This window comes from Orcinus orca, chromosome 3 (assembly GCF_937001465.1).
Source record: "Orcinus orca chromosome 3, mOrcOrc1.1, whole genome shotgun sequence".
In the NCBI taxonomy this organism is placed as follows: Eukaryota; Metazoa; Chordata; class Mammalia; order Artiodactyla; family Delphinidae; genus Orcinus; species Orcinus orca.
Window position 1 is genome coordinate 39,540,179 of NC_064561.1, and position 13,614 is coordinate 39,553,792.

At 44.4% G+C, this 13,614-nt stretch overlaps 1 long non-coding RNA gene across 3 annotated transcripts in view; it reads right to left on the reverse strand.

Annotated features, from left to right (window-relative positions):
• Positions 1–637: 637 nt before the first annotated feature.
• LOC125964095 (uncharacterized) overlaps positions 638–13,614 on the reverse strand; it is a 183,493-nt gene continuing 170,516 nt past the window's right edge. For 2 of the 3 annotated variants that reach the window (XR_007476750.1, XR_007476748.1), the window contains exons 4-5: positions 7,015–7,125; positions 638–701 (exon numbers count right to left, since the gene is read on the reverse strand). This is a non-coding gene — a long non-coding RNA (uncharacterized LOC125964095). The remainder of the gene's footprint in view (positions 702–7,014; positions 7,126–13,614) is intronic. The other variant, XR_007476749.1, reaches the window with a different exon arrangement.

A 13,614-nucleotide genomic window follows, 5' to 3' on the forward strand; every position in this document is an offset into this window, starting at 1 on the left:
ACCTGCAGAGTTATAAATGACAGCTATCGTCCAAAAATATATTGAAGTAAGGCTGCCAAGAGGACTTGAAAGCGGGGCCGAATTGCAGGAAACCGACTTCAGGAGGTAGACTGGAATTGCATTTAAAGCATAGGAAAAGAGGCAGAACGTCGACAATGATGCACTTGGCCAAAAAGTGTGTATGCGTTTTTTCCTGAATATATTCAGGAAAAAACGCATACCCCCTTTTTGGCCAAACAACCAAGCTTGCAAAGGAAATCTGCACTCCAATGAAGTCTCCCTTTCCCCCGGTCAAAAGGGCCATCTGAAAAAAGTGTAAAATCCAGAAAGGCAGGACAGGCCATGGAGAACTGGGAGCCTTGTTATGCTGACGGGTGGGATGTAAATTGCCAACAGCCACTAGGGAGAAGTGTATGGTGTTTCCTGAAACATCTAAAAAACAAAGCAACAGAGCCTAGGGCACTTCCACTTATGGTCCTATAGCTTAGGGAAATTAAAATCAAAAAGACACAGCCACCCCAAAGTTTGGGACGGCTCTGTTTACAAGAACCTCGTTTACAGTACAAGTTCAATATCGCAGAGAGCGAAAAATGGATAAAGAAGTTGTGGTACTAACGTACAATGCAATATCACTCAGCAATGAAATCTATGTCATCAGGCCCGTAGCAGCATAATGAGTGGATTAAGTACGATGATTCTAACTGAAATAAGTCGCACAGAAAAAGAAACATCATAAGATACCATTAATACACGGAATGTAAACTTGGCTACACAGGAACTGAATTACAAAACAGAACAGGGTCTCAAATTTAGAAAACCAACTTATGCTTGCTTAAGGGGAAAGGTGAGTTGGGGTGCTGCATAAAACCAGAGATTGAAATGAGCACAGATACCGTTCCATAAGCCAAATATGTAATAGACAAGAGCTACTCCTTGCTCAATGAAATGGACTCAACACCCCATATTCAACGCCTAGGAATATACCTGACTAATAAGAATCTTAAAACCTACGGATTTATATATCTCTGTAAGAGAATCAAGCATGTGTACAGCAACATAAATGCAGCAGTGAAAATCAGCTAAATCCCATAATAAAAATTAATTTCTTAAACAAAACACAATGACAGTGAAATAGAGAGCAATACTTAAGTAATTCATTCAAGGCTTGTGATGCAACCTGGATTTACAACATCTAAACCCAGAGCTGGGTGACACATAAGGCTGGACACTTGGGGCTCATAGGATTGGTGAGGTTCGGTGAGCAAATGCAGACCCTTTGAAGTCATATTGCATGGTACCCAGTCCATGGGTCTCAACTCTCCAGGTTTAAGGGATTCTTCCTTCAGCTAAAACATGCATGTGGAACCCAGATTATGGTCCACCGTGTGATCGGGAAACGTGTTCAAATGTGTCTCAGTTTTCGTCCCCTGGTACTCGGGTGCAACATTCCAGACGCTTTACTAACACTCTCCCGACTTGGAGAGTCAGTGGCTTTAACCTCCTGTTTGGCCCAGTTTGCAATTTCTGCGGAAGATGAACAGGAATAGGGAGAACCAATGAGAGACTAGCTGGAGGTGTCTGGATGGGCAAATTTAACTCTCATTTCCCACCAGGAAGAGGAATTAACCAAAGGCTCAGCGTGCCATGCCAGAACCAGATTAGGGCCTGAAGGAATCGTGCAGTGTTGCGGCCAGCTCACAGGAAAGCGAGTTGAAGAAAGGAGTTCTGGGGCACTGTAATTCACAAACCTGCAGAGTTATAAATGACAGCTATCGTCCAAAAATATATTGAAGTAAGGCTGCCAAGAGGACTTGAAAGCGGGGCCGAATTGCAGGAAACCGACTTCAGGAGGTAGACTGGAATTGCATTTAAAGCATAGGAAAAGAGGCAGAACGTCGACAATGATGCACTTGGCCAAAAAGTGAGTATGCGTTTTTTCCTGAATATATTCAGGAAAAAACGCATACGCCCTTTCTGGCCAACCAAGCAAGCTTGCAAAGGAAATCTGCACTCCAATGAAGTCTCCCTTTCCCCCGGTCAAAAGGGCCATCTGAAAAAAGTGTAAAATCCAGAAAGGCAGGACAGGCCATGGAGAACTGGGAGCCTTGTTATGCTGATGGGCGGGATGTAATTTGCCAACAGCCACTAGGGAGAAGTGTATGGTGTTTCCTGAAACATCTAAAAAACAAAGCCACAGAGCCTAGGGCACTTCCAAGTATGGTCCTATACCTTAGGGAAATTAAAATCAAAAAGACACAGCCACCCCAATGTTTGGGATGGCTCTGTTTACAAGAACCTCGTTTATGGTACAAGTTCAATATCGCAGAAAGTGAAAAATGGATAAAGAAGCTGTCGTACTTACGTACAATGCAATATCACTCAGCAATGAAATCTATGTCATCAGGCCCGTAGCAGCATAATGAGTGGATTCAGGTATGATGATTCTAACTGAAATAAGTCACACAGAAAAAGAAACATCATAAGATATCACTAATACATGGAATGTAAACTTGGCTACACAGGAACTGAATTACAAAACAGAACCGCGTCTCAAATTTCAAAAACCCACTTACGCTTGCTTAAGGGGAAAGGTGAGTTGGGGTGCTGCATAAAACCAGAGTTTGAAATGAGCACAGATACCGTTCCATAAGCCAAATATGTAATAGACAAGACCTACTCCTTGCTCAACAAAATGCACTCAACAATGAGGTATCACCTCACACCTGGTAGAATGGGCATCATCAGAAAATCTACAAACAAAAAATGCTGGAAAGGGTGTGGAGAAAAGGAACCCTCTTCCACTATTGTTGGGAATATAAATTGATACAGTCACTATGGAGAACAATATGGAGTTTCTTAAGAAACTAACAATAGAATTACCATATGATACAGCAATCCCAGTACTGGACATATACCCAGACAAAACCATAAATCAAAAGAGACATTCACCGCAATGTTCATTGCATCACTATTTACAATATCGAGGTAGTGGAAGCAACCTAAATGCCCACAGACAGACGAATGCATAAAGCTGTGGTACATATATAAAATGGAATATTACTAAGCCATGAAAAGGAATGAAATTGGGTCCTTTGTAGAGACATCGATGGATCTAGAGACTGTCATACAGAGTGAAGTAAGTCAGAAAGAGAAAAACAAATCTTGTATATTCATGCATATATGTGGAACCTAGAAAAACTGTACAGATTAACCATTTGGCAAGGCATAAATAGAGCAACAGATGAAGACAACAAATGTATGGACAACAAGGGGGGAAAGCTGTTGGGGGGTGGTGGTGGGAGGAGTTGAGAGACTGGGATTGACATGTATACATTTATATGTATAAAATAGATAACCAATAAGAACCTGCTGTATAAAAATATAAAATAAAATTCAAAATTAAAAAGAAATAAAATTTAAAAAATAAAACAGAAAAAGCAATTATTCCCTTCACATACATGTATTTATATGAATAAATTATTTCCATGCTTATATCTGTAAATACAAAAAAGAGGAATAAAATCTACCTTGAACCAAAAACGAAAAAGAGAAAAAAAACACAGAACCCACCAGTTACACAGAGGAAAACCGTATCAGGGCACTTGTTCCAGTTGTAAACAATTCTGAAGTTGGTCAGTGGTGGGGAATCGTCTCCCATTCAGCCAGCAGCCCCCACGTAACAAGCGTCCTCATTGCAACGCTGGGCCACCGTGCCGAGGCATCTGTGAGTAAACGTGAGCTGAGCCCCAGGCCAGTTGCTGCTGAACTATTCCCACCCGTCCCAGGTAAAACACCTGAATATATACAAGGACTTGAAAGCCTAGAGGAAGGGCCATAGAGCCACACGAGTGACAGCATGCCGGCCGACTTGGTGCCTGCAGGCCAGCCAGGATGGTCCTGGCCCTGGGTGCTCTTCTGGAAGATTTCCATTTCCCTGCCTGAGATACCCGTCCTGTCCCTGCCCCCACTGCTTTTTTCCTTCCTCACCTCGGCCCAGGGAGAAATTCCAGCAGCAGGTATGGGTGACACATCCTCTTCTTTAGCAGGTGGCAGCCTGGCAACTGCTGCAGAAAGTCCAGCAGAGCCCCACTCACACTGGGCCACCCACAAAGCCGTGGCCTCTCACTCCCTCCCACCAGCCCAGCCCCGAGACTGCTGACAGGGCAGAGAAAATGGCGTCAGGCACGGCTGCAGGGGCTCTTGCTGCCTGGAGTGGTATTTATATTGATCTCAACCCAGGCACACCTGGGGAGGGCTGGCCGGCACGGTAAGGCTGCCCAGGTCAGCCAATCATCACCCCTCAGGGGCTCACAGTTGCAGAAAATGGAACTTGCTGAACCGGCCAGGTCCAAGGAACAGGTGTGGGCTCCTGAGAGTCAGGATAGACAAGGGGCTGCAGCTTTGGCTTGTTTTCTAATCATTTTATCTGGCCCATGAGTGGGAGACAACTTCAAGAAAACCCTCTCCTAATGAGAGGAACCCAGGAGTCAGGGAGAGGAGGGATGGGTGGTGGTTGGAGACAGAGGCCTGGTGCCCCGGGTGCAGTGGAAGTCTCTGGAAGACCAGGTGGAGGGAGGCCGCACAGAGTGATGCCCAGGGTCACAGACCTGTCGCAGCTGCTGTTTGTTAGTTCAAGTCCTGCTCTGAGGTGCTCTGTGTCAGCTCTGAGAGACAGGTGAGCTGGGGGTGCTCTGCAATGAGGGCTATGTGCACGGTTCCTGTGTGCCCAGCCCTGCCACGGTACCTGCAAGGGTAGCTCTGTATCCTGGGAGGGGCCTGACCACGAGAGCCCCGTGGGCTGGGGTGGGGGTGGGGTACCTGCCCAGGTGAGCTCCATATCCTGGGATTGGTCTGACCACGAGAGCCCCATGGGCTGCTGGGGACCTGGTAAAGGATGTCAGGACAGTCAGTGAAGCCACCGAGGATATACCTCCAGTTGCTCCTAATTCCTACACCCTGCTGGTCATTCTACCAACCACCAGGACATGGTATTCTGTATTAGTCTTCAATGATGCCTTCTTTTGTATTCCATTAGTCCCAGACTCACAAGAAATTTTGGCTTGTGAGTGGCAGGACTCAACATACAACTAAAACAATACTTCCGGGCCGTCTTGCCCCAAGGGTGCAAAAATTCCCACACCATCTTTGGGGAAAGCTTAGCTAAAGACCTAAAAGTTCTACCTCTGGAAAAGGAAACCCTCCTTTAGTACGCAAACGACATTCTGATCACCAGCCCTACTAAGGAGGCCTCTGAACTACCAAGCCAATAAAGGATAGAAGTTGTCCAAGAAAAAGCTCAAATATCACAGACTGCGGTGACCTGCCTGGGCTTCATTCTCACAGAAGGTCGGAGAAGCCCATCCCAGGAAAGGGAAGAAACCATTTTCAGCCTTACCCCTTTCTAAAACTAGAAGACAGCTTAGGGGTTCCTGGGGAGGCCAGGGTTTGCTGCTTCTGGATCCCTAACTACAGTCTACTAGCTGGGCCTCTATATGAAACACTGAAAGGAAAAGATGATGATCCTTTTGAATAGAATCCAGAAGTGGCCTTTCAAGAATGGAAAGAGCAGTCAATTCAGACCCTTGCCCTGGAACTCCCTAATTTAGCTAAACCCTTTGACCTTTACATTCCCGGTGAAAGGTGAATCACCATTGGAGAATTAGCGCAAAAACCGGGACCACTTGAAATGGAACAATGCAAGAATGCCATCCAGGTAGGATAAACTACGGTCACCAAGGGGCTTGGCCCACTGCCACATCTGGCCAAGATACTGGCGGTATCTAAAAACCTGGAAATCAGCAGCCCAAAAGGCCACCTCCCTCCTAAGGGAAAAGGACCCCACATGGTGATCCTAACCACCAACCATGCCCTGAAGTTGCAGGGTTCGCTCCGTGGGCACACCGACCTCGAGTGAGGAGGCCCTCCAACTCCAACATCCAGAGAGATAACCAGGGGCAACAGGGCACCATGACGACTCGTGTGAACATCACTTGACCTGGAGTTTCTCTCATAAAACAACAAGAGTGTGTCCCAAAAGAGTAGACTACTGCTTGCAGGACTTACTGCACCCAGAGGGGAGCTAATAATCTTGGCGGGGGAACCATATATCACACTGTCACCATAGAAAAGCCTACAGACACCATGATGATGGTGGCCAATAAGACCGGCTGGACTCCTGTTTACTTCAAAAGGCTGTTGACTCAGTGGCCATCATGGTCCTTGATCACCACTGACCCTGGACTGTCTGGGACTTGAGCGGGCAGGGCTCTGACACCTGGTGCTGTTTGTACGTTAATTCAGGGGCCTAATTGAAGAAAGCGCAGACTACTGGTCAGAGCATCTAGGCTGGCAGAAACGGTCAGCCTAAGGTGGCCGAACAAATGTGGGGCGGGTTGAAACCGGCCCCCACAGCGTCTCTGCACATCTCTTTCCTGGACCCTTAAAGGCCATTAGAATCTATAACACTTCCAATGCTGGTGCTCAGGTGGACGAGCAGGGAGGCAGGGGGCCTGGGGACAATCAACGTCACCTGGAGGCTGCTGGGGAGAAGCTCTGACCCTCGCCCCCGGGTATGAGGGCTCCCAACTCAGCGCTCAGCAGTTACAGAAGAAGGGTCTGCACCCTCAGCACTCCAAGAATGAGGAACAGGACAAAAGGCAGAGGAGGGGTTTGTCCCCAGCAAAGCCCATTAAAAATCCCTGGGAGATAAAAATAGAATCTGGGCAATAAAGTCAAGTCTAACCTTTTTTATCCTTTGTGCTTTGTCTAATTTCATGTGCTGCTAGGGTGCTGCATGCAGAGGTTCCACACCCGGCACTTCAGACCAGATTTCCTAGTGCAGAATGGCTGGGTTGACACCTCAGCTCCTGGAGCCCAGTGCAGACTCCACGATATAGAGCCTGAGCTGCAGCCAACCCGGCCCTTGAGAGCTCCGCCCCCTCCCTCCCACTGACTCTGACAGGATCTCTACACAGCAGCCCAGCCCACAGCCCACGGGGTAGTGCATGCTCTCACCTCTCCATTCTCTGATCAAAATATAAAGTTTCCTTTGCTTGTGAACCAAACTCAGTCTCGATCTGTTGGCCCCAATGACACTGGGCAGGGGGACACTTGTTGGGGTCCACTCTGGAGGATCAGTAACAGAAATTGAGACTATTGTAACCTCAATGAACAGATGTGTGAGCCAAACTGTAGTTAACACAGAACAGTGTATAAGGCTCGGGTAAAATAAGATGTTTCTAACACTTCCATTTGTTATTTCCATCACTTTATTATAAGCAAGTTCAGTGAAAAGGTTTGTCTTATTTGTCAGGTCAATATTAGAGAAACGAAGTGATTTCTTTCCAAGGATGTACATCTAATAATCTTGGTTAAAGCTTCAATCTTGTTTTAAATGCTTTTCCATTGAAAATGATACCTCTCTTTCAGCTCCCCCATTTCCGAGAAGTATAAAATCTTATAATTTATTATTACCAAAGGGGAAAGGTGGGAGGAGGGATAAATTAACAGTTTGGGATTAACACATACACACTGCTATGTATAAAATAGATCATCAACAAGGAACAACTGTATAGCACAGGGAACTACACTCAACATTTTGCAATAACCTATAAGGGGAAATAATCTGAAAAAGAATAGATATTTTTATTGACATCATCTATCAATGACAGTTAAAGTGTAACCTAAGGGAAGCTGGTGGTGAGTGCTTCTGACCCTGAAGACTTCAATCATCTAAAGTTTGGACTCTGCCTACTTCCAAGGCCCTTAATGAACATATGTGTAGCCGTAGCTTAAAAAATTCCCCAGTTTGGGTTTCGGGGAGACACTGATTTTGAAAAAGCCCTGGTGTTCTCCTTACATGAATGGGACTCTTCCTACTGCTAAAACATGTCTGTCACACCCAGAGGATGGTATACCATCTGATCGGGAAGAGTTTGGAAAAGGCATCTCATCTCCTCATCTCCTGGTGCTCGGGTTCACCCCTCCAGCGTCTTTACTAACAGTCTCCCCACTTGGAGATGTCAGCACTGTCAACATCCTGTTGCGTACAGTTTGGAATTTGTCCAGAGGATGAAGCGGAAGGATGAGGAACAATGAGAGACAAGTCCTAGGTGTTCAGACAGGCACATGTCACTCTAATTTCCAATCAGGAAGACGAATTGACCAAAGGCTAGGGTTGCCCATGGAAACAGTATAGGGCTTGAGGAAATCCCTCTGCTTTGTGGCCAGTTCCCATAAACACAAGTTGAACAATGGAACTCAGGGGCAGTAAAATTCACGAAACTGCAGAGTTGAAAATATCCATCACTGAAAAATGTCTTGAGGAAAGTCAGAGAAAAGGACTTGTAAGCAAGGGAGAATGGCAGGAAAGGGATTTGAGGAGGTAGAAAGGACTCGCCATTAAGCACAAGAAAAGGAGCTGAACATTGCCAACATTGCCAACATTGCAGTTGGCCAAAAAGGGTGTATGCGTTTTTTTCTGTATATATTCAAGAAAAGGGCATACACTTTTTTAGCCAACCAAAGAGGTGGGCACTGGAAGTCAATACTACAAAAGATATCACTTCGCATCGGTCAGAAGAGCCAGCCTCATAAAGCGTAAACAACAGAAATGCAGGACAGGGCAAGGAGAAGAGGGAGCCCTGTGAGGCTTATAGTGGAAATGTATATTGCCAACGGCCATTCTGGAGAAGTGTATTGTGTTTACTAAAGCATCTAGAAAATGAGCTACAGAGCATAGGGCACTTGCACTCATGGGCGTATATCTTGGGAAAAACAAAAATCGAGAGGACACAGGCACCCCAATGTTTACCCCCTCTCTGTTTAAAAGATCCTCGACTAGGATATAACTTAAATGTCTCTGGAGGGAAAAAATGGATAGAGATGTGGTACTTAGGTAGAGTGGAATATTATTCAGCCTGGAAATCAATGAAATATGGCCAGTTGTAACAACTCCGGAGGAGTTACGTATGATCATTCTAAGTGACATAATTCAAAAAGAAAAAGACACATATCATAAGATATCACTTAAAGGTGGAATCCAAAATGGCTGCACATGAAATAAATTACAAAACAAAAACATAGTCAAATATGTAGAAAACACGCATAAGGCTGCTAAACGGGAAAGGTGGGGAGGGGTGAGGCATCATCCAGGAGGTTAAAATTAGCAAAGATACCATTCCAAATACCAAACTGATAATCAACAAGGCCTACACGGTAGCTAAAAGAATGGCACTCAGCACACTCAAGTCACCGGAAAAGAATATATACGACTGGTAAGAACCTGAAAAAGAATTTATTGATGTCTCTCTGTACGTGAATCAAGTGGATGTACAGCAGCAAGAAACAGAGCTTTGAAAATCAGCTGTAACCAATATAGTAATAAATTGAAAAAAATAAACAACAGAGAGACAGAGAAAACCTCTTACAACTTTTCCTCAGGGACGGTGATGCAACATGGATTGAACACATCTACACCCACAGCAGGATGAGACATAAGGCTGGAAACTGTTTGCACTAAGAGAAATGTGAGGTTGGGTGAGGAAATGCACACCCTTTAAAGTAATACTACCTGGTACCCATTCAATGGGTCCCAAATCTGCAGGTTCAAGGGATCTTCCTACAGCTAAAACATGCATGGAAAACCCAGAGGACTGTACACCATGTGATCGGGAGATGTGTCTAAAATGCACCTCATTTATCCTCTCCTGGTGCTCCTGTTCACCATTCCAGCCACGTTACTTAGAATCTCCCCACTTGGAGAATCAGCACATTTAAACTTCTGTTTCACACATTTTGCAAATTGTGAGGAGGATGAACGGGAAGAGGGGGAACCAATGAGAGAATAGTTGTAGGGGTTTGGACGGACACATATCACTCTAATTTCCCATTAAGAATAAGAATTTAAAAAAGGCTCAGCCCGCCTCGCCGGAGCCAAAATAGGGCCTGAAGCAATCCTGCAGGTTTGAGGCCAGCTCACAAAAGAGCAACTTAAGAAATGGAGCTCAGGGTCACTGCAATTCACAAATCTGCAGAGTTATAAATGAAAACTAACGTCCAAAAATATGTTGAGGTAAGGCAAAGAAGAGGATCTGAATGCAAGACAGAATTGCAAGAAACAGATTTCAAGAGATAGATTGGACTCGTCTTTAAAGCACATGAAAAGCGGCAGAATTTCGACAATGATGCAGTTGGCCCAAAAGGGCGTATGCGTTTTTTCCTGATTATATCCAGGAAAAAACGCATACGCACTTTATGGGCAACGAAGCAAGCAAGCAATGCAAATGTGCACAACAAAGAAGTCTCATTTCCCACCGGTCAAAAGGGCCATCCTAAAAAATTGTAAAAACCAGAAATGCAGGACAGGCCATGGAGAACAGGGAGCCTTTATACGCTGATGGGCAGTGTGTGAACTGCCGAGAGCCACTCTGGAGAAGTGTATGGTGGTTCCTAAATCATCTAAAAAACAGAGCTACAGAGCATAGGACACTTCCAATCATGGGAGTATATCTAGGGAAGTCTAAAAATCAACAAGACACAAGCACACCACAGTTTAGGGCTACTCTGTTTACAAGAACCTCAACTTCAGTACACCTTAAATATCCCAGGAAAGAGAACAATGGATAAAGAAGATGTGGTACTTATGTACAATGGAATATCTCTTCACCATGAAATCAATGTAATAAGGCTAGTAGAAGGATAAAGAGTGGATTTAGGTCCGATAATACTACTTGAAATAAGTCAAACAGAAAAAGAAACATATCATAAGATATCACTTATAGAGGGAGGGTAAATATGGCTGCACAAGAAATGAATTACAGAACAGAACAGTGTCTCACATTTAGAAAACACACTTATGTCAGCTTAAGGGGAAAGGAGAGGTGGGGTGATGCATAAAACCAGAGTTTGAAATTAGCACAGATACCGTTCAAGAAACCAAATAGGTATTAGACAAGATCTACACCTTGCTCAATGAACTGGCCTCAACACACCCTATACACCACAGAGAAATATATCTGAGTAATAAGAATCTTAAAACCCATGTATTGATATATCTCCATAAGGGAATCAAGTGTGTGCAGAGCGGCACAAACACAGCAGTGAAAATGAGCTAAACCCCATTATAGAAATAAATTTTAAAAACAAAACGCAGAAACAATGAAAGAGAGAAAAATTCTTACAAAATTCGCTCAGGAGCTGTGATGCAACCTGGATTGACCACATATAAACCCACAGCTGGATAAGACATAAGGCTGGACACTTGGGGTTGAGAGGATTGGTGAGCTTTGGTGAGCAACTGCCAAAAGTTTAATGCAATACTTCATGCTACTCATTCCAAGGGTCCCAACACTCCAGGTTGAAGGGAATCTTCCTACAGCTAAACCATGCTTGGGAAACCCAGCGACTGGTATACCATATGATCGGGAAAGGTTTCTAAAACCCACCTCATTTTTCCTCTCCTGGGGCTCCGGATCGACATTCCAGCCACTGTACTAACAATATCCCCACATGGAGAGTCAATGCCTTTAAGTTCTGGTATCGCACAGTCTGCAGTTAGTGCGGAGGATGAATGGGAATAGGGGGAACCAGTGAGAAACTAGCTGTAGCGGTTTCAATGGGCACATGTCACTCTAATTTCACATCAGTAAGAAGAATAAACCAAAGGCACAGAAAGGTGCCCCAGAAGAAGAAGAGGGCCTGAAGGAATCCTGCGTTTATGAGGCAAGATAACAAAAATAAGAGCTGAAAAATGGAGCTAAGGGCCACTGCAATTCAAAAACCTGCAGAGTTGTAAAGGCCAACTATTTTCAAAAAATATATTGAGGTAAGGCTAGGAAGAGGCATTGAAAGCAAGGCAGAATTGCAGGAAACCGATTTCAGGAGGTAGACTGGAATTGCATTTAAAGCATAGGAAAAGAGGCAGAACGTCGACAATGATGCACTTGGCCAAAAAGTGCGTATGCGTTTTTTCCTGAATATATTCAGGAAAAAACGCATACACACTTTTTGGCCAACCAAGCAAGATTGCAAAGTAAATCTGCACTCCAATGAAGTCTCACTTCCCCCCAGTCAAAAGGGCAATCTGAAAAAAGTGTAAAATCCAGAAAGGCAGGACAGGCCATGGAGAACCGGGAGCATTCTTATGCTGATGGGCGGGAAGTAAATTGCCAACAGCCACTGGGGAGAAGTGTATGGTGTTTCCTGAAACACCTAAAAAACAAAGCAACAGAGCCTAGGGCACTTCCACTTATGGTCCTATAGCTTAGGGAAATTAAAATCAAAAAGACATAGCCACATCAAAGTTTGGGACGGCTCTGTTTACAAGAACCTCATTTACGGTACAAGTTCAATATCACAGAAAGTGAAAAATGGATAAAGAAGTTGTGGTACTTATGTACAATGCAATATCACTCAGCAATGAAATCTATGTCATCAGGCCCGTAGCAGCAAAATGAGTGGATTCAGGTATAATGATTCTAACTGAAATAAGTCACACAGAAAAAGAAACATCATAAGATATCACTAATACACGGAATGTAAACTTGGCTCCACAGGAATTGAATTACAAAACAGAACAGGGTCTCAAATTTAGAAAACCAACTTATGCTCGCTTAAGGGGAAAGGGGAGTTGGGGTGCTGCATAAAACCAGAGATTGAAATGAGCACAGATAAAGTTCCTTAAGCCAAATATGTAATAGACAAGAGCTACTCCTTGCTCAACGAAATGGACTCAACACCCCATATTAAACGCCTAAGAATGTACGTGACTAGTAAGTATCTTAAAAAATATGGATTGCTATGTCTCCAAAAGAGAATCAAGCGTGTGTACAGGGGAATAAACGCAGCAGTGATAGGATTGGAGAGGTTCGGTGAGCAAATGAAGACCCTTTGAAGTCATATTGCATGGTACCCATTCCACGGGTCTCAACTCTCCAGGTTTAAGGGATTCTTCCTTCAGCTAAAACATGCATGTGGAACACAGAGTATGATCAACCATGTGATCGGGAGACTTGTTCAAATATGTCTCAGTTTTCGTCCCCTGGTACTCGAGTGCAACATTCCAGATGCTTTACTAACACTCTCCTGACTTGGAGAGTCAGTGCCTTTAACCTCCTGTTTGGCCCAGTTTGCAATTTCTGCGGAAGATGAACAGGAATAGGGAGAACCAATGAGAGACTAGCTGGAGGTGTATGGACGGGCAAATTTAACTCTCATTTCCCACCAGGAAGAGGAATTAACCAAAGGCTCAGTGTGCCGTGCCGGAACCAGATTAGGGCCTGAAGCAATCCTGCGGTGTTGCGGCCAGCTCACAAGAAAGCGAGTTGAAGAAAGGAGCTCAGGGGCACTGTAATTCACAAACCTGCAGAGTTATAAATTACAGCTATCGTCCAAAAATATACTGAAGTAAGGCTGCCAAGAGGACTTGAAAGCGGGGCAGAATTTCAGGAAACCGATTTCAGGAGGTAGACTGGAATTGCATTTAAAGCATAAGAAAAGAGGCAGAACGTCCACAATGATGCACTTGGCAAAAAAGTGCGTATGCGTTTTTTCCTAAATATATTCAGGAAAAAACAAATACGCACTTTTTGGCCAACCAAGCAAGCTTGCAAAGGA